This window comes from Ambystoma mexicanum, chromosome 2q (assembly GCF_040938575.1).
Source record: "Ambystoma mexicanum isolate Mex_15411 chromosome 2q, UKY_AmexF1_1, whole genome shotgun sequence".
NCBI lineage: Eukaryota > Metazoa > Chordata > Amphibia > Caudata > Ambystomatidae > Ambystoma > Ambystoma mexicanum.
Window position 1 is genome coordinate 567,915,780 of NC_090924.1, and position 21,479 is coordinate 567,937,258.

Consider the following 21,479-nt stretch of genomic DNA (forward strand, 5'->3'; position numbering starts at 1 on the left):
AAACAAACATACATAAAACAGCATTCAATATATAATCCATTTTCATTTTGCACACCAATTCCATAAATTTCAGCTTCCATTTTTATTTATATATATATATATTTACATATATTACAGTGTTTATGTGCCATTATTATAATCAACCATCTTTATTTAACTTCTCTGCCACTACCTTCTGACTAGACCCGTTTACTTTACTTTTTTATGTTCAAGGGACTTTATCTGTTTCTACACGCTCAAGTTGTTTAATCTCATGTCTGGGGTGACATGGTTTAATTTGATTCACATGAACAAACTGTTCTGTTGCTGTTTTACCTTCAGTCTTCAAAGGTTTATAGACCACAGGAGAGACCTTATCTATAATTCGAAATGGCCCCTGCCAGGCTGCTAGAAATTTGGAATTTTTCTGTTTACCTTTTCCAAAATGAAATTTATACACCTGATCGCCCACACAATATTCCTTTACTGACGTCTTTTTATCATAATATGACTTTGCACTGTCAGCAGCTCTTTCTAAATTTTTCTGTACAAAAGCAAATGCATGTTGTAAATGCTTCCTCAGTTCATCAATGTATTCATGAACTGTGGATGGGCTCACAAGTGTTTGCTCATGTGTCCTGTATAGCAGGTGGTAACACCATTTTCCTACCTGTTAAAACTTCATGAGGGCTAATACCTGTTGCTTTGGCAGGAGTTGATCTGATTGCCATCAAAACCAAAGGTAAGCGTAAATCCCAGTGGGGACCTGCTTCTGCCACGAATTTCTTTAAAATGTCCACAACAGACCTATTGCTGCGTTCAATTCCACCCGAAGAAGCCGCCCGATATGCGATATGTATCTTTCTCTTCACACCCAATATTTTCCATACCTTACTCATTAGAGCACTTGTAAAATGACTTCCTCTGTCTGCTTCTATTCTTTGTGGCAACCCAAACCTTGAAAACACATGATTCACCAACAATGTGGCTGCTGTTTGCGCACTACAATCTGGTGCAGGAATACACTCAATCCACTTCGACATCAAACACACCACACTTATAATATAACGGTTCCCCCTGCTCGCCCTCTTTACAGGCCCTACATAGTCTATATGCAAATCTGACCATGGAAGAGTTAGGCCTCTTTTCATTAATGGAGCTCTATGCATTGGTGAAGCAGGTTTAAATTGGGCACATACTAGACATCCTCTAGTATATAATTCTACATCTTGGGACATATGTGGCCAACAAGCATAATATTTTAGTATTTCCATTGTTTCCTGTGAACCTCTGTGGCCTGCAGTTATAGCATCATGTGCATGGTGTAGCATTAACCCTCTAAATGAACGGGGTACCACCCACTGTATCTGTCCTGTTATGGACTCTCTAATCATGAGTCCATCTTGTAGTCTTATTCATTTTTTATTCTTTAATAGCACCCTCAACTCTTCTTTTCCCATACAATAATTTTCTGTTAAAGGGTTTTGTTCAGGATCTATCAAATGATTATAATAGATTCCCAAAATTCGATCATTCTTTTGTGCCTCAATCAGATCTTGGTCTGGTGTATCATAACTCCACTGTACCACTGGTTGATCTGTCTCCTTTGGTGCTTTAGAACGTGTTACTGCATCAATTTGTATTTCACCCAGTAAATGTTCAATAGGTAGCAATTCTCCCATCACAGCCCCAATTTTAGCCAGGCGATCTGCCTTATCATTTCCCTCCTTATCCTCTCCTGGAGTTTTTAAATGCCCACAAATTTTCCTCCAGTATATTTTTAAATCATTTTCTGACACCAATTTGTCTATGGCTTGTATCATTTTTCCATGTTTAAGTGGCTTTTTGTTGTATGTAATCATGCCTCTCGCTTTCCAGCCAGGTAAGTATTCCACAAAGCTATTTCGTGCATAATCAGAATCAGTCACCAGGACAATTTCACTGAATTTATTATCAACGGCAGTAGCAATTGCTTTATAAATGGCTGCCAATTCCGCTACCTGACTGCTCCTAACACCAATTCTCATCCCTATACTCGGGATACCTTCACACTTCAACCAGACATTTCCTATTCCTGACACTAAGGGGGTAATTCATAGAATCAAGCGCACAAGTGGCGCACGCGGCTGGCACACAGTGTGCGCGTGCGAATCCCTGCGCCAGCCGCGTGCGCTAAAATCCAATTCCGCGCACAGCGTATTCATGGATTCCAGCCACCAAAACCAGCCGTGGCGCACAGTGGCGCAGCGACCCTGCAGCAGTGCCAGTTACGCCCCCAAGAACGCCTCTCGCGCAGGGAAAAGCCATCAATATACCCAATCCAGCGCAAAGGGCTGCGCTAACCCTGTACCAGCACAGCAAGCGGGCTACGTGTATCACTGGGGTGCGCGGGAAGTACCTCACGCGATTCCATCAGGGTACGTGTATTTCGGGGTGCGCGTGAAGTTCCATACGCGATATCAGGAGGGTACGTGTATTTCAGGGTGCATGGGAAGTTACACACGCGATTTCCGCAGGGTACGTGTATTTCAGGGGTGCGCGTGAAGTTCCACACGCGATATCAGCATGGTACGTGTATTTCAGGGTGCAGGGGAATTTACACACGCGATTACAGCAGGGTACGTGTATTCCAGGGGTGCGCGGGAAGTTCCACACGCGATTCCATCAGGGTACGTGTTTTTCAGGGGTGCGCAGGAATTTCCACACGCGATTGGGCCCGTGCGAGCAAGGTACGCATATCTCAGGGGTGCGCGGGAAGTTCCACACGCGATTCCATCAGGGTACGTGAATTACAGGGTGCGGGGGAAGTCTCACACGCGAAATCAGCAGGGTACGTGTATACCAGGGGTGCGCGGGAAGTTCCACACGTGATTCCATCAGGGTACGTGTATTTCGGGGTGCGTGTGAAGTTCCACACGCGATATCAGCAGGGTACGTGTATTTCAGGGTGCAGGGGAAGTCTCACACGCGATTACAGCAGGGTACGTGTATTCCAGGGGTGCGTGGGAAGTTCCACATGCGATATCAGCAGGGTACGTGTATTTCAGGGTGCATGGGAAGTTACACACGCGATTTCCGCAGGGTACGTGTATTTCAGGGGTGCGCGTGAAGTTCCACACGCGATATCAGCAGGGTACGTGTATTTCAGGGTGCAGGGGAAGTTACACACGCGATTACAGCAGGGTACGTGTATTCCAGGGGTGCGCAGGAAGTTCCACACACGATTCCATCAGGGTACGTGTATTTCAGGGGTGCGCGGGAATTTCCACACGCGATTGGGCCCGTGCGAGCAGGGTACGCATATCTCAGGGGTGCGCGGGAAGTTCCACATGTGATTCCATCAGGGTACGTGAATTACGGGGTGCGGGGGAAGTCTCACACGCGAAATCAGCATGGTACGTGTATACCAGGGGTGCGCGGGAAGTTCCACACACGATATCAGCAGGGTACGTGTATTTCAGGGTGCAGGGGAAGTTACACAAGCGATTACAGCAGGGTACGTGTATTCCAGGGGTGCACGGGAAGTTCCACACGCGATTCCATCAGGGTACGTGTATTTCGGGGTGCGCATGAAGTTCCACACGCGATATCAGCAGGGTACGTGTATTTCAGGGTGCAGGGGAAGTCTCACACGCGATTACAGCAGGGTACGTGTATTCCAGGGGTGCGTGGGAAGTTCCACACGCGATATCAGCAGGGTACGTGTATTTCAGGGTGCAGGGGAAGTTACACACGCGATTACAGCAGGGTACGTGTATTCCAGGGGTGCGCGGGAAGTTCCACACGCGATTCCATCAGGGTACGTGTATTTCAGGGGTGCGCAGGAATTTCCACACGCGATTGGGCCCGTGCGAGCAGGGTACGCGTATTTCAGGGGTGCGCGGGGAGCACCACACGTGAATTGCACGTGTGGGTCCTCCCAGGTGTTCCCTCTACACCCTCCACGGCCCCTGCAGGTGGCTCACACCACAGGGAGCTACCCTGCACATGTCCTGCAGGCACCCCATCCACCATGGCCATGCCCCCCAGCCAACCCACATGTCAACTTGCACTACTGCCCACCAACGCATGTCCCCCTGCACCCCCAGCCACCAGGGGCAGCCTCCACCAGGCCCCCACCCATGTCTCCCAGCACCCCCACCCCCCAGCACTGTGGGGCACCTGCCAGCAGGCCCCCACCCATGTCTCCCAGCACCCCCACCCCCAGCACTGTGGGGCACCTGCCAGCAGGCCCCCACCCATGTCTCCCAGCACCCCCACCCCCCAGCACTGTGGGGCACCTGCCAGCAGGCCCCCACCCATGTCTCCCAGCAACCCCACCCCCCAGCACTGTGGGGCACCTGCCAGCAGGCCCCCACCCATGTCCAACTCTTGTTCCCTATCCCCCCACCCCCCAGCACTGTGGGGCACCTGCCACCAGGCCCCCACCCATGTCTCCCACCACCCCCACCCACCCAGTCACCAGGGGCAGCCTCCACCAGGCCCCCAGTCATGTCCCCCTGCACCCAGGTCCTCACAATCCCCAATCATGTGCGTTATGGTCAGCCTCCACAGCCAAAAGGCCCTACCAAGTAACCCATTCACCCACATGGAAATGGAAATTACATGTTACACCCCCAATGTTCATAAAGCAAATGAACCCATGTCCGTCACACAAAATGGTTGCAAATGAATGGGAAAACACCCAACATGACATGCATGAAACCAATGAGATGATACCACACAGTGAAGTATGAAAACAAAATTGTATTAAAAAAAACTGAATGCAAATTAAATGAAACAAACTACAATGGCAATGAAAAAAAGATAAGCTGCATGTCCGTCCAAAAAAATCAAAACTACAAATCCAAATCCCAAAAAAAGTTGTTCAAAGTCACATTAAAAATAAAATCAATCCGAGAGATAAAAATAAATGCAAAGACCATTGCTCCATGGAGAATAAATCAAAAATAAAAAAATAAAACAATCCAATGAAGAACTATGTACAAAACATCCAAGGGTCCATGAGCCCAACTGAACAAAGGAAACCTACAAAAAACCCTAACTAAAATTCAACTATATACAAAAAGTGGAGCTGTGTCCGTCGACTCCAAATCATAAGAAGAAACAAATGAAACCTAAAACTAAAGAATTATATACAAAGGCGGCGGGCAAGTCCAGCGGCTCACTCCGTGGTTTTCCGGGCCAGGGCACCATCAAACTCCTCGTCTATGTCCCGGAGGCGGTCCTGTTCCATGGCCCCGAGGGTCCGCAGGGACGACGCCATCTGCTCCTCCAACCCCCTGCGGATTGCCTCGAGGCACTCGGCCCGCCTCAGGGCCCTCCGCATGGAGTTCTCTGCCCTGACCATTGTGAGCCGCGCCTCTTCCGCCCGCCGCCGCTCCGCACCTATATGCTGGCCCAACCGCTGCCACGCGGAAGACACTTCCCGTCCTGGGTCCTCCTACCCTCCGGCCGATGCCTGCCCCTCCGATGTTGATGGCCCCGAGCCATGATGCCTCCCACGTTGACTCCGCTGCTGCCTCCGACGCCACTGCCTCTGCCAGCACAACGGCATCCAGGCTGATGGAATCCACCGACGCCGTCGTGCACGTGCCCTGCCTAATGATGCCGGCACATCCTCCATCTGCTGGGGTACAGTTGCTGTGGTGTCCATCCCTGCTGGACCTCTGACTCCCGACTGTGGCAGGGATGGGATCCCCACCGAGCTGGTTGCATTGATCAGGGCAGGTCCACAGGGGGCCCTGGTGGCATCTGGGCCGGAAGACAGCAAGGAGAACGACTGGCGTATAGTCTCCACAGAGGAGGAGAGGGCCGCCAGATTGGCCGACACATGCAGGAAACCCCCGAACATGGACGATCCCAATTGGGCCACGTCGGCACGGTGCTCTTCGTGATGACGTGCGTGCTCCTCCTGGGAAGCACGCACGGCATCACGAATCACAGCCGTGCGCATCGCAACCCCAATCAGGACCTTCTCCATACGGCCAGGGGTCCCCTCGTGTCCGCCTCAGTGGCGGCCTCCTCCTCCTCTGTGGAAACCACCAACCTGGATGGCTCCTCACCGTCTTCCGCCGTAGCAGGCCCCTGTGGGGGCTCACCTACCCCTTCCGCTGCAGCCGTCGGGACATCCCCGCTGCCTTGTTTCACAGCGCCGTCTCCGCCCTCTTCTTCACTAGCCGCTGCGTAGAGGGAGACATAGAACACAAGCATCAGGGTACTGTACAATGGTCCCCTAGACAGGAAGCAATAGCAGATGAGTGCCACTGTCAAAGTACACTTCCATCATGTCCCTTCACAACACATGTGTCAGTCCATGCAAAACACACACAGTGACAGTCATGGTGCATGCCATGGACATTTCCATACATGTCCAATGGACTCTCGAAACATACAATGTAATGGAACTCACATGCATCATGGGTCATCCCTATCCCATGCACACACTTCACCTCAGTCACATCCATCTGGCCCCGTACACCCCAATCACAGTGGATACAAGGATGACTAGGCTGCATCAGTGAATCTGTACATTGTCACAGACATGTGTCATGCATCCATGGCATCCACAAGTCACAGACACGCAGCTCAGGCACACAGACATGGACACCATATATGTACCTGGCATCAGCACCCATCCCTCACCCCCACCCATGTCCAAGAACAGAGACTGCCATGCTCTCATGTGTACAATCTGCATAGGGCTCCCCATGTTGCATTTAAACACATGCAACAACCGTGCGGTTCACACATTACTGGTCGCACATGCATTACCATGATGTCCCTGCACACATACATGCGTACATGGCCTATGTCACACATACAGGCAAGTATCAGACAACCAGCACATTGCAACATGCCCTGTCTCACACAGCAATGCTTGGCCACTTACCGCTCAACTCCAGACGGGTCTCCCTCTCAAGGACCTGGGCGTGGAGCGCTGGGTGTACGCGTTCCAGGACCCGCATCTGGATGGAACTCATGCGGCCCCGGCCCCCCTCCACGAGGCGCCGGGCCTTCATGAGGGTCCTGGACCTCATGTCTTCCCAGCGCTTCTTGACCTTCTGGATGGTGCGGGTTGCCACCCCCTCCACGTTGATGGCAACCACACAGTCGGCCAAGATCCTCTCCCATCCTTCCTTGTTGGCGCAGGACGATCCGAAGAGGGCATCATACTGCCCCAGGACTTGCTCCACCAGGACACCAACTTCAGTGGCAGTGAAGCTGGTGCACCTCTGCCCCTCTGGCCGGGGGTTGCCACTGGTGCCAGATGTGGATGTGCCCGACATGGAAACCCCAGGGGCAGGAGTGGGTGGGCAACTGGGTCCTGGGGCTGGGCTGTGGAGCGATGTTATCTGAGTCGGGAGTCTTCTGTTCCAGCAGGGGTGGACACAGCAACTGGACCCCTGCAGATGGCTGATGTGCAGGCACCAAATGGCAGGGCACAGTGGCAGCAGTCAGGCAGGCAGGCAGCAGCAGATGGCACGTGGGAGGCTGCTCGGTGCACTGGGGGGCAGTAATTTGGCCTTCTGGGCAGGAGCGTGGTCTTCCGTGTGTTTTCGCGTGGCCAGCTTGATACGGAGTGATTTGGCACATGAAAATCCTGCACGTCAGCGTGAAAATCGAGGAAAGGCCCTTAGTGCGTAAGCGCGTCAGCACGCGTACGCGATTTCATTGGACCAAAGGCCCTTACAGCGTAAGCGCGTCTGTGACGTTTTGCGCACGGGCGTTTCCCTGGCAGGGCTTGGAGATCCCGCGTGCCTTTACACTGTTCTGTACGTGCTTTTCGTTCGGTGCGTGTGTTTTCCATCCGTTGGGGTTCACACGCTATTACTTCACAGCGGGTGTTGGCTACGCGTTCTTCTACACGCAAGGCAGACGGTGAGTGGTACCCCGCTACCCCAGGCCTGATCGCGTGAAAAACTTCACGCGAACCCCTGAAATACACATAGCCCGCTCCCCCAGGCCCGATCGCGTGAGAAACTTCACGTGAACCCCTGAAATACACGTAGCCCGCTCCCCCAGGCCCGATAGTGTGAAAAAGTTAACGCGAACCCCTGAAATACACGTAGCCCGCTCCCCCAGGCCCGATCGCGTGAAAAAGTTCACGCGAACCCATGAAATACACGTAGCCCGCTCCCCCAGGCCCGATCGCGTGAGAAACTTCACGGGAACCCCTGAAATACACGTAACCCGCTCCCCCAGGCCCGATCGTGTGAAGAAGTTCACGCGAACCCCTGAAATACACGTAGCCCGCTCCCCCAGGCCCGATCGCGTGAGAAACTTCACGCGAACCCCTGAAATACACATAGCCCGCTCCCCCAGGCCCGATTGCGTGAAAAACTTCACGCGAACCCCTGAAATACACGTAGCCCGCTCCCCCAGGCCCGATTGCATGAGAAACTTCACGCGAACCCCTGAAATACACGTAGCCCGCTCCCCCAGGCCCGATCGCGTGAAAAAGTTCACGCAAACCCCTGAAATACACGCAGCCCGCTCCCCCAGGCCCGATCGCGTGAAAAAGTTCACGCGAACCCCTGAAATACACGTAGCCCACTCGCACAGGCCCAATTGCTGTATGTTGCCACTTTTGTAATGCGCAGGGACGCTACCGCCTGCCTTAGTGTGGCGGACGTGTTTCGGCTTGTGCGTGTCTTTGGCTGTGCGTGGCTTTGCCCTATTCGATTCCATGAATACGTGTGGTTCGAGTGCGTGTGGGCGTTCCGTCTGCTTCCCTGCAGTACATCCCCAGTTACGCTCTTATTTTCGTGCGTTGTTCATTCCGCGCGTTACGCCCCATGTCCCGCCCACTTTCTGGTGTATGCGCCGAGGTTGTGCGCTTTCACTGTGCGCGTCGCGCACGCCTTCCGGGATGTTGCAGTGACTTGTGCGCCATGCACGGGTTTGGCGCACATCCCGGGGTGTACACGCGAAGGGACTTCCATGAATCGCACGCGTGCGCGTGCGCCTGTTTTTTTCCAGTTGAGCCTGCTTGCGCCTGCTTGCGCCTGCTTGCGCGTAGATTTTCGGCGCACGTTTGTTCCATGAATCGGCCCCTAATTGTTTATCACTGTCATTTTCAATGTGAAAGGCACAACCATCAACATATACAGTTGGCAAGTCCTTGCATGTTTTTCATCAAAAGATTTGTGTGGTGATTGTTCAAATTCCTGCAAATTAGGTTCCACTTCTATTTCGTTTCATACTGGTTCAGCTGCACAGTCATGTAAATCTGCAAAACCTTGAGCAATTGGGCTTTTTTATTTTGGCCATATCTCACTTCTACAGGAAAACCCTGTAAGGCTAGCGTCCATGAAGTGATTCTGGACTGCGCTAAATTACCTGACCTAATTCTTTTACTCTCTAAAAATTGCAAAGGTTGATGATTTGTCTCAATAATCACCTTTTCTCCCTGAACAATGGGGCGGAAGTTTTGTAGCGCCCACATAGTGGTTGATAGGGCCTTTTCACATTTATTGAATTTAATTTCAACTTGGGAAAATGTCTTCCTTGCATATGCAATGGTTTTGTGATTCAAATCATGTTTTTGTGATAACACTGCTGACATACAATGTTCAGAGAAACCTATTTCTATAAAGAAATCCCAATCCTTTATGGGGTATGCTAAACATGGTGCCTTTACAAGACATTCCTTTAGTTTAGCCACTGCCTCAGACTGTTCTTTTTCCCATTTCCAGGGTGTATTCAGTTTTAGTAGTTTAGTCAATGGTTGAGTGATTTCAGCATCATTTTCAATGAATTTTCTGTTATAGCCTGTCATTCCTAATAACGTTTTTACCCCTTTCACATTTTTAGGGTCTTTTAGTTTTTGTATAGCCTCTATTTTTTTCTTTTGTGGATTTAGTCCATGTTCAGTCACTTCATGGCCTAGAAAGTTCACTTTTTTCTTGCACCATTGTGCTTTTTGTAAAGACACTTTGGCGCCTGCTTTCTGCAATTGGCCAAGCACATGTCTTATTTCATCAAAATGGCTTTTCAAGCTTTCATTTTTTATCAGCACATCATCCACATAAACTATGGTTTCTCTTTCTGCTGCATCAGGCATAGCTTTTCTCAAAAATATGCCGAATTCACTCCCACTATTGACATACCCAAGTGGAGTTCTAACCCATGCGTATTGAGTCTTATCAAATGAAAAGGAAAATAAATTCTGTATCTCCTCTGCCAATGGCACACACCAATATCCAGAGGTGAGATCTAATGTGGTGAACACTTTTGAACCATGTACCTGAGCTAATCCCTGATCAATGAATGGCAGTGGCCATCTGGATACTGGCACTCTTTGATTTAACTCTCTCAAATCTGCACCCAGTCGCCATTGACCGTTTGGTTTTAACACACCTAAAATAGGTGTATTGGATGTGCTATGAATGGGCCTGATGATTCCCCGCGACTCCAAATTTTTAATAATCTCTGCCAATGATTCTAAACATGCCAGCGGTAGTCTATACTGGCGTACAAATACTGGGCTTCTGCTACACCCTTCCGGAAGTGTGGCCACTTGTAAATTAGTTAGCCCGCAATCATAAGCATCTTTTGCAAATACATCTTTAAACTCCACAAATATCTTCCTCAATTCATTTCTATCCTCCTCGTTGTAACATGCATCCGCTAATAAAATCTGCTCCTCTACCATTTTGGAGAATTCTGGAAAATGTTCTGGCATGGGAATCTCGGCACTTTCCTCTAATTGTGTGGCTGTGTCTCTATGTAAAGCTGCCACTTTTAAATGTTTTGGCATATCAGCTTCCACTTCAATGGGCTGTTTTTCTATTTCATTTTCATTTAAGTTAAATGTTATGCAATCCTCTTGATGACAGCACACTGTCTCGCTTGAATCATAAGGGTACACAGAATTAATTTTAAACATTCCTTTGGGCTGCGAGTCCAGGTATTCTGGCAACTCACCCTTGGCATCTACATACTTTTCAGGGATATTTCCAATCACCATGTTATTTAGATCTGCTGTGTAATGTGATATTTGTATGGCCATTCCTACTGGGGAGTTTTCCTCTAAATGAATATTCTGACAACCTTTATTATTCACCATAATTTTTACAGACCCTTCACACACATCTACCAATGGAATGTATTCATAATCCAGGCCTAGCTGTTTTCTGGATACATTCAGACACACAAATGCATCAGAATCTTTCATCTGCTGTCCATTTTTGCATTTCAGTGTTATTGCAAACTGCTTTGTGAATGCAGGGATAACAGTATCTTTCCTCATTTGTAATTCAATTGCATAAGGGACCAGATGTGCGCAATGATAAGCCCTTCTTTTTTCTTCAAATTCAGGTGCCGGCCCACCTATGCGTGACCATATCTTTTGATTAAGGAAATCTAGCACCATACACATTCTGTGCATGATGTCATTGCCCATGTAAAAGTCATTTTGTGTTCCACACACTATCCAAACATTATGGTAAATTGTTTTTTGTCCAATGCTAATTTTCAGCATGCATCTACCTGCAATTCGGTTTCAAAGTCTGGACCGTCCAAACCAGAGACATACTGGTTTTTAATCCTACATTTCGGGATCTCCTCCCTTTCCATTATTTTTTGCAACAATTTCTCATTAATGAAGCTCCTTTCCTGTTCAAGCGCTAAAGTGGCTTTTATTGTTTTAGAATAGTCATTTATCCCAACATGAACCCATGGTTGTTCATCTTCCATGTGTATTTCAGCAAGAGTGGTAATGTGTTTTTCTGAACCTGCTCTAGGAGCAGTATTCTGTTTGCATGTCTTCTCTTTTAAATAAAAACGTAAGGTGTGCTCATCTATGGCAGTTTGCCACTCTTTCCTTGGGTCTAAGAATATTTGTACAGGTAATTTTTCATTTTCACTCTGCATTTTGTCTTGACACATTAATATAACAGTGACGCTAGGTATTCAACTATTCTGGAGATACACCTCCACTGCATCATTTGTTTTTGCAACGGTGTGACATTCATTTATATTGCTGTTTTGTGATTTTAGTTTCTTAGGTCTCAATGGTTTTTTGGGTAAGGACCACAGTACTCCATTCACCCCATCTATGAGCGGAGATAATCTTTTCAGGCAATGTGTTCCCATCAGAAAAGGAATATCATAAATGGATGTGACCAATACCTCCTGTTTCATTCTGTGTTTACCTATCTTTATGTCAACCTCGGTGGCGCCTATAATAGGCACCTCCTCCCCGTTAAAATTATGCACTGGACCTTGACTCTCCTTTACTGTGATCTGATTCTGCAGGGATCGCCCTTCATTGATACTCTTTACTAATTCTTTAGACATAATTGTGGCCTGTGCGCCAGTGTCAATCATTGCAAATGTATGGCATTTTTCTTCCACAATGATGGGAGCATAATACCTGTCTTCAACTTCCTCTAACACACATAAGAAATGTGAATTCTTACTGATTTCAGGGCTCACCTTTCTCAGGCCTTTTTCACTTTTGGCTAAGCACATTGGTAAATGGAAAGACATTTTTCCCTCCTTTTTGCTAATTCCTGTGTGAGAGACTTTATTCATTTCTCCATGTTCAGAGGTTTTTTGGAGTGTGGCCACCGTTCGCCCATCCATCCAGGTATCATCAGAGGTCACACTACAACCCTCTAACTGAACATGTGTAACAAAATCACTTGGCAATTTGTCATTGTCTAATTATGTGCATTTGTGATTATTCAGTATGATACCAGCCCTTTTAGCCTCTTCAAAAATATGTGGTTCAAAGAATTCTTCAGGTGATTGACCTGTACCCTGCTTTTGAGCATTTCTTTTTCCTGCCTGTGTTTGGTCATTGTTTGGATTGCCCAGGGAAGGAGATATAGCATCGCCACTTACTCCCAGTTCACTGGTATTCTCCATGCATGAGTCATTTTTCTTAAACCTGTCTCTTTGTTCTTTTGGATTTTCAGGTTTTCCTATTTCATTTGTACATATCGCCAATGTTTGATTTAGTTATAGGTTAAACCGTACCTCTCTTTTAGAAGTATTTGCATTTTCTGTTACATGTTCATGTACTGGTATTTTCACTTTTAAATCATTAGGCATCTCAGAGTCATTATGCAAAATTACATCAGAGCAAACTGTCTTTTTGGCGCTGCAGGTATCATAAGTAATTAGTCACTTTTCAGAAGCCCCCCGATCATTGCTATGGCCTTCTGCCCCCTCCTTTGATGACTGTTTTTGTGTTGTACAGAGCTTTCCTATTTGCTCAGCTAACATTTTCACTTGGGCCTCGAGGGACTGGAATCTTTCCATCTCTCTAGAATCCTCTCTCTGTGGCCTAGATCGATATTGGTTGTTTTCTCCCTGATTGGATCTATTCTGATACCTCTCAGGAGAATGATTTCTATTGGGATGGTTCCTGAACTCTTGATTCATTTGCAGAGGGGAGCGGGGTGCACCCATCCTTTGGTTGTAGTCCCCTGGTGGGGAATCATTGTACTGACGTGAAGTGTAGTTCATGTTCTGCCTCATGTCTTGTCTCTCAGGTTGTGGGTACTGGCCCCTATGTTGATTCCCATTATCAGCAAATCGATCCACATATCGGGGTCTATCCTGATTACCATATATCATGGTATTGGGATCAAATCTGCTTTGTGTCCCCAATATCTGATAAGGACCAGCATTTCTTTGATCCTGATTTTGTCTCTAGTTATTGTTCATAACTGACATATCAGGTCGATAGCCTGCCCGGGGCCTATCTCCTAAGTACCTGGGGTTGATGTAGCTCTCCCTATTACTAGGATCATGTGATTGGAACATTGGTGCAGTGTGTGATGACCTTTGTTGATTACCCCTCTGTTCAGGTGCCAAATTATTTTTACTTGGACTTTGAGCAGACTCAAGGGACATTTTGGCTGACCTGATTTCCATCACTGTTGCTGAGGGTTCTTTAGATTTAGGTCTAGTATCTCTCATTTTATCACTTTCTCTACCATGACAATAGAGTACCTCATATAGTTTTGTGCTTTGGTGTACAATCCATTCCAGGGACTTGTCACGGTCAAATTCACGGACCAATTGGGATATGATGTCTTTCTGCAGCCCATAGAAGTAGGCAGTTTTAAACTCATTGGAATTGGGGTCAAAAGCTACATCAAAACGAGAAAATGCTCTTTTTAAGTCTTGTAAAAACTGGCGAGGGGATGTATTAGGCCCAGCAGTGATTGTATAAGGGACTTTCTTTGCCTTCTGCAATGACTGGAAAGGAGAAAAATGACGCCTAATCTCTTTTTCGAACTCCGCCCATGTCATATTCTGCTGTTCATTCAATCCTCTTATAATACTGGCCGTCGGGGCATCTAAAGTTAAATGAAAATATTGCCTGTACTGTTCCTTATGTATCTGGAGGGCTTTAAAAATGTCATTAACCGCTTCTAAGTGATCCTCTATGCAGCATTCCCCTCCTTTTTTTAAATGGTTTGGTCAGGGCTTTAATGGATTTCATTATCTTTATGGGGCTACTTGTTGCAATGCATGGAATTGCACTACTTGGTGACTCAACACTGGTTCCAGGTGTATGGGATTGGTAGCGGCCCCCAATGGGAGTATCATATTCCCCAAGGGCGCTACAACCAAGTTCAGTCACCGGCCCAGTCACTGGGGCACTACCCCTTTGGGTAGAAATAGAATTCACCTCAACTCCATTGAATGTGGTACCCTGCCGCCTCTCCTGGGACATGGGAATGCACATTTGCTGTTCTAAGTCCTTACACTTTTTAAGGAGCCTGTTTGCTTCGTTTTGCAAATGGTTGTTTTCATCACTCATTTTATTAATTACCTCCTGCATGTCGCACATTTGCATTTGGCACTCATTAAATTCTTTATTCCTCTTGTCTCTTTCTTGAAGCATTTTAACCATTTCTTGTTCTGCATTTTGGAGGTCACTTTCTTTCTCATAATGTTATTTTTGTAAAATCTGCATCTCTGACACAACCTTATCTTTATCTTGTCTAATGTGGTCCACCAATGCTTTTAAGTGTACCAATTCTTGTTCACTGTCCTCAAACTGTTTCTTGCTTTTGGACAATTTAACATTTTAACTGCATGTCTTTTTGGCATACATCCAATTCTGCTCTTAACATTTCCTCTTTTTTACTTGCCCCATCTAAGTCAGTCTTTAACCTGTTAATTAACTGGGGGTCATTTTCTTGCATTCGCAGGGACCTATTCAAAATAAACCAGATTTTGGCGCCTAGCCGTTTCAAACAGACTTTCTCTGCATTTTTATCGGCTGCATTTAATAACCTTAGAAGGCAGACCTGAATTATGCTGCCTTCTGCAAAAATATTGTCTAGTTTTTCTTTCTGCACCTCACCACGAATGCGGTCATGCCATTCTGAGGAACTATTCGATGACCACGCCCCATGTGCAAATAACTTTGCCTCTAAATGTTGCACTAGGTCTGAGAATGTGATTTCCCTTTGAGACATTCTGAAATTTGTTTTTAGTGACACACTGCTATTATGAAGTGGGTTCCCTTTAATGTACAGATGGTGGTGTGAGACACACTTGCCATGCCCAGTAGGTGCTCTATGATTACTTTCCCGGCCTGCAACGCACCATAAATATGTAGGGTATTTTGTGTAGATTTGGGGCCTAGCGGTATTTTCTTACCACCAAAAATAAAAGTTATTTAGCAATAATCACTCATTGCAATCAGATTGGGTTTGGTATTATAGTGGTATTGTTACTATGCATTATTTCAGTACACAGATACATTTAGATGGTATGCATTTTGTTGTGGTATAGTGATGAACATAATTTCTTTGTTTTATTTGTGGCCCCAACATACAAAACCCCTTTCTTTTGTTTAGACTTTTCATGTAATCTCTAGAGGCTTCTACATTATTCAAGAACACCACATTTTCATATGAAGTGCCACTTATGGCTGTTATCACTGATTTATCTACACCAATGAGCTATGCTTCCATAAAGTATTCACAATAACATGTGGTATAATCACTAATTTATTTACATTAGTGAAACTATTTCCAGAGGCCTCTCTCTCTGCTGACTCATGTACGTCCAGCAGACTATCAGATTGTGTTCCACTCAGAAGTCACACACAAATATACACTGAGTGGAACCACACACACAGCTATTTATAATTACTCATAACATAACTTTTTCCACATGGGATGCTTGGCATATATTACCTAATAACCTCCCCTTTTATCCGGTGATATGGACTAACTGCACCAGAGAAAAACAGAAGTAAATAGAAGCCTTTACACAGATTGTGATTTACATCAGTTTCATTTCAAAAATCATACATTACCAGTTTTGCGAGGCAGTCTTTTCTAAAATAAACATAAGAGAAACAATTGCAAAATACATGGCATTTCATTAGATTCTTTGCAACAATAAAAAGAACAGTACATCAGTTGACTTGCATTTCTGAATGGCAACATTAGAATACAGCTATCGCTACGCTGCCTGACTGAAATAGATTTCATTCACACACCGCACTCTCACTTTGTGTAAGATAATTACCAGCAAATTGTAGCTGTTCAGCACGCGAACTCTCTGGGATGGTCGCGTTCTTAAAAATGGCTCAGGGCTTCCTTTTAGAGCACCCGGCGAGGACATGCAGTTCCAATCTGCACTCTTGGTCCTTAAGCCGGTGCTTATTGACTAGAATCTCCAGCCTGTGAAGGTCAGCAGTGCACTGGAACGACGCCCCTCAATCAGGCAACCCCACAGCAACTCCCGCCAAGTCTTCACCGAAGCTGTGCAAAATGTCCACTGCCTTTCTTTCTCCCTGAGATGCACCAAGAGACCTCTGTTACAGCCCCTTACGTGACGTGCATCCAATAAAAGTCTATCATGTCATACCCTCCTTCTTCAAACAATAGCTCACTTTTCAGTAAGAAACTGTATCCACTAATTTCCTGCTTATTCGAGTTTTGTTTCCTTAGCAAGGACCGTGAAAAGCACAGAGAAAGAGAAAGGAAAAAAAAAATTCTGAATGTCCGTTTAAAATGAGTTTCAGCTTGCCTCATTTTGCACTTGGAGAACACATTATGATATTAAGAAGTTAGAATCATGTTAGTACTGTTAATTATATTAGTTCATTAATCCTCTAATGTGTCTCCTGCAACAGAGGCATTTCAGGTGAGAAAAAAAAATGGTGCGTTTTTAAATGTGAAAAAAATGATGTGTTTTTGACTGAGTAGGCTGTCTTCATTTACATATCCATATGTTACACTGGCAACACATGGCTTGCTGTACCGCATTATAGCAATACATTGATCCCATGCAGTGGTGCTGCACTCCAAAAACACGCTATATATTGATCCCATGTAGTGGCGCTGCACTCCAAAAACACGCTATACATTGATCCCATGTAGTGGCGCTGCACTCCAAAAAGACGCTAAATAATCCTACAGTATGGTGTATGTGTGTGGGTGGTGCCCATTGGCCAGATGACTGAGTACTTTACTGTATTATGATTATTGGTTATCAGTACTTAATACATACTTTGGTTGGAAGAATTATAATAGCATGTGAATGGAAGAGGGTATGGGGTGTGATACTGGTATATGGATTGCACAAATATGTATTTGAAGTGCATTTTCTTTTCCTTCACTCATTTGAGTAAGTTGTAATAACCATACGTTGCTCCAACGTACTGTAAGGATATTTAGCAAACAGCACAGAGTACAGCACTACTGCACAAGTAGCAAATTTTTTTTGCAGCACCACCACCACAAGGGTGCGGTGCATTGCTATATGGGTTAGCAGATTAACAAGGAAAGACAGGCTATTCAGTCAAAAACGATTTTAACATATAAGATGCAAATCTATTTTTACAGTTAAAAGCACACGTGCTCATTTAAAAATGCACACTATTTTTCACCTGAAATGCCTATGGTGCGAGAGACACATTTGAAAATTAACAGCTAACCTATTAACCATTAACCTGACTAATAAAACCTTATTTAATATAACCCACTAATAAAATGTGTTCTCCACTGCAGAATTAGGCATACTCTGAAAACCATTTAAATGTGTGTGCAGATTTTTTTTTCTTCTCTTCTCTGCCTGATTCTCCGTGTTTTTGTGCACAGTAACTGCAGGAAGAAGGAAGTCAGATTTGCAACAATTGCAAATGTATAAGCGAAGCTATTGTTGAAGAGTAGGAGGATGAGAGATGATGGATTTCATTGGGACACGTTATACAGAGGGCTGAGAGGAAAGTTTTAGTGGGCAGTAACGGGGAAAATTCCAGGCAGACATTTTTCTGCACTACTGGGGAGAAGACCTGGCTGTGGGGCTCCTGACTGAATGCAGATTCCTGTGTCCTGCTGCAGTCGAGATTGGGGAGAGCTGAAAGAAAAACCTTTCCACTGGCTGAGGCGTTCCTATCTGAAAAAGCTGAGAATTCCAGGCAATGACCCCGGTTTGAGAAGGAAAGGCGATCCTTTTACTGGGGTTAATCTTCAAGGGAGCTACATTCAGAAAGAGAACAGCTGAAGAAAACTCAGATAAGGTAATTACATAAGCGTGGGAGCCGTGTGTGTGCACGAAAATATGCAGTCAGTGTAGGATTCCTGTGCGTGTCTTAATCAAATACCAATGTTGCAATTTGAGTTCTGTTCTCCGCCACGCTCTTTGCAGTGTGTCATAGACAATGCTTTGACTGTACCATTTTATTTCTGTAAAGAATGAGGTCGTGTTTAAATACAACTTTTATAATACAGAAAAATATTTGAAAACAGACGGGTGATGTTTATTGTTTACCATTACAATGCTGATGATGTGGGGAGATTTTTAAACAGTGCAATGGTCATTTTAAGACAGATGTGTGCATGTCAGAATCAGTATGAATAATTGTGAGTGACTGTAGCATAGCTCGTTGGAGGTACATGAGCCAACGGGAAGAGAGACTCTCTGAACATAGCTCCCTACCGTATATAAGGTAGTGGAAATTACCACAAGACTACCATATATAGCTCTCTGTCGTAAATAAGTCAGTGAGTTCGCCCATGGTGGCACACCAACACTATCACTGGAAAATGTGGTATTCCTAGAATGCAGGTCTGAGGTCTCTCTAGTGATCACACGAAAAATCTAAGCAAAGATAAGGGATTCTGGACATTGGGGCCACAAATAAAACAAGGGAATTATGCTCACCAAAATACCACCAACCACGTATACCAAATATGCAGGTCTGGGTGCTGAAATAATGCATGTCCATTGTATTATTGTTGCACATGGCCAAATCTGAATACAAAGAGTGATTATTGCTAAGTTATTTTTCGGCGGTAATAAAATACCGTCAGGCCCCAAATCTCCACAAAATACCCTACATATTTATGGTGCGTTGCAGGCCGGGAAAGTGATCATAGAGTACCTACTGGGCGTGGCAAGCGTGTCTCACACTGCCATTTGCACATTAAAGGGAACCCATTTTATAATAGCAGTGTGCCACTAAAAACGAATTTCAGAATGTCACAAAGGGAAACCACATTCTCAGATCTAGTGCAATATTTAGAGGCAAAGTTATTTGCACATGGGAATTGGTCTTCGAATAGTACGTTAGAATGGAGTAACCGCATTCAGGGTGAGGTGCAGAAAGAAAAACTAGACAATATTTTTGCAGAAGGCAGCATAATTCAGGTCTGCCTTACAAGATTATTGAATGCAGCCGATAAAAGTGCAGAGAAAGACTGTTTAATACGGCTATGCGGCAAAATATGGTTTATTTTAAACAAGTCCCTGCGAATGCAAGAGAATGATACTCAGCTAATTAACAGGTTAAAGACTGAATTAGAGGGGGCAAGTAAAAATCAGGAAATGTTGAGAGCAGAATTGGATGTATGCCAAAAAGACATGCAATTAAAATGCAGAGACTTTGATACTCAGTTATCCAAAAGCAAGAAACAATTTGAAGATAGTGAGCAAGAATTGGCACACTTAAAAGCCTTAGTGGATCACATTAGGCAGGATAAAGATGAGGTTGTTTCAGAAATGCAGATTTTACAAAAAGAACATTGTGAAAAAGAAGGTGATCTCCAGAGTGCAGAACAAGAAATGATTAAAATGATCCAAGAAAGAGACAAGAGAAATAAAGAGTTCAATGAATGCCAAATGCAAATGTGCGAAATGCAGGAGGTGATTAATAAAATGAGTGATGAAAATAATTATTTGCATGATGAAGCCAACAGACTCCTTAAAAAGTGTAAGGACTTAGAACAGCAAATGTGCATTCCCAGGTCCCAGGAGAGGCGGCAGGGTACCACATTCAATGGAGTGGAGGTGAAGTCTAGCTCTGCCCAAAGAGCTAGTGCCCCAGTGACTGGGCCGGTGACTGAACTTGGTTGCAGCGCCCTTGGGGGATTTGATACTCCCATTGGGGGCAGTCACCAATCTCATACACCTGAAAACAGGATTGACTCACAAAATAATGCAATTCCATGCATTGCAACAAGTAGCCCCATAAAAATAATGAAATCCATTAAAGCCCTGATCAAACCATTTAAAAAGGGAGGTGAATGCTGCATTGAGGATCACTTAGAAGCGGTGCATGACATTTTTAAAACACTCCAGATACCTAGGGAACAGTACAGACAATATTTTCATTTAACTTTAGATGCCCCGACGGCCAGCATCATAAGGGGATTAAATGAACAGCAGAATATGACATGGCTGGAGTTTGAAAAAGAAATTAGGCGTCATTTTTCTCCTTTTCAGTCATTGCAGGAGGCAAAGAAAGTCGCGTACACTATTACTGCTGGACCTAATACATCCCCTCGCCAATTTTTACAAGACTTAAAAAGAGCATTCTCTCGCTTTGATGTATCTTTTGACTCAAATTCCAATGAGTTTAAAACTGCATACTTCTATGGGCTACAGAAAGACATCATATCCCAATTGGTCCGTGGATTTGACCGTGACAAGTCCCTTGAATGGATTGTACATCAAAGCACAAAGCTATATGAGGTACTCTATTGTCAGGGTAGAGAAAGTGATAAAATGAAAGATACTAGGCCTAAATCTAAAGAACCCTCAGCCACAGTAATGGAAATCAGGTCAGCCAAAATGTCCCTTGAGTCTGCTCAAAGCCAAGGTAAAAATAATGTGACACCTGAACAAAGGGGTAATCAACAAAGATCGCCATTTCCTGTACCAATGTTCCAAACACATGATCCTAGTAATAGAGAGAGCTACATCAGCCCTAGATATTTAGGGGATAGACCCCGGGTAAGATACCGGTCTGATATGGCAGGTATGAACAATAACCAGAGACAAAATCAAGATCAAAGAAATGATGGTCCCTACCAGTCATTGGGGACACAGAGCAGATTTGATCCCAGCACCATGATATATGGTAATCAGGATAGGACCCGATATGTGGATCGATTTACTGATAATGGAAATCAACATAGGGGCCAGTACCCACAATCTGAGAGACAGGACATGAGGCAAAACGTGAACTACAATCCACGCCAGTACAATGATTCCCCACCAGGGGACTA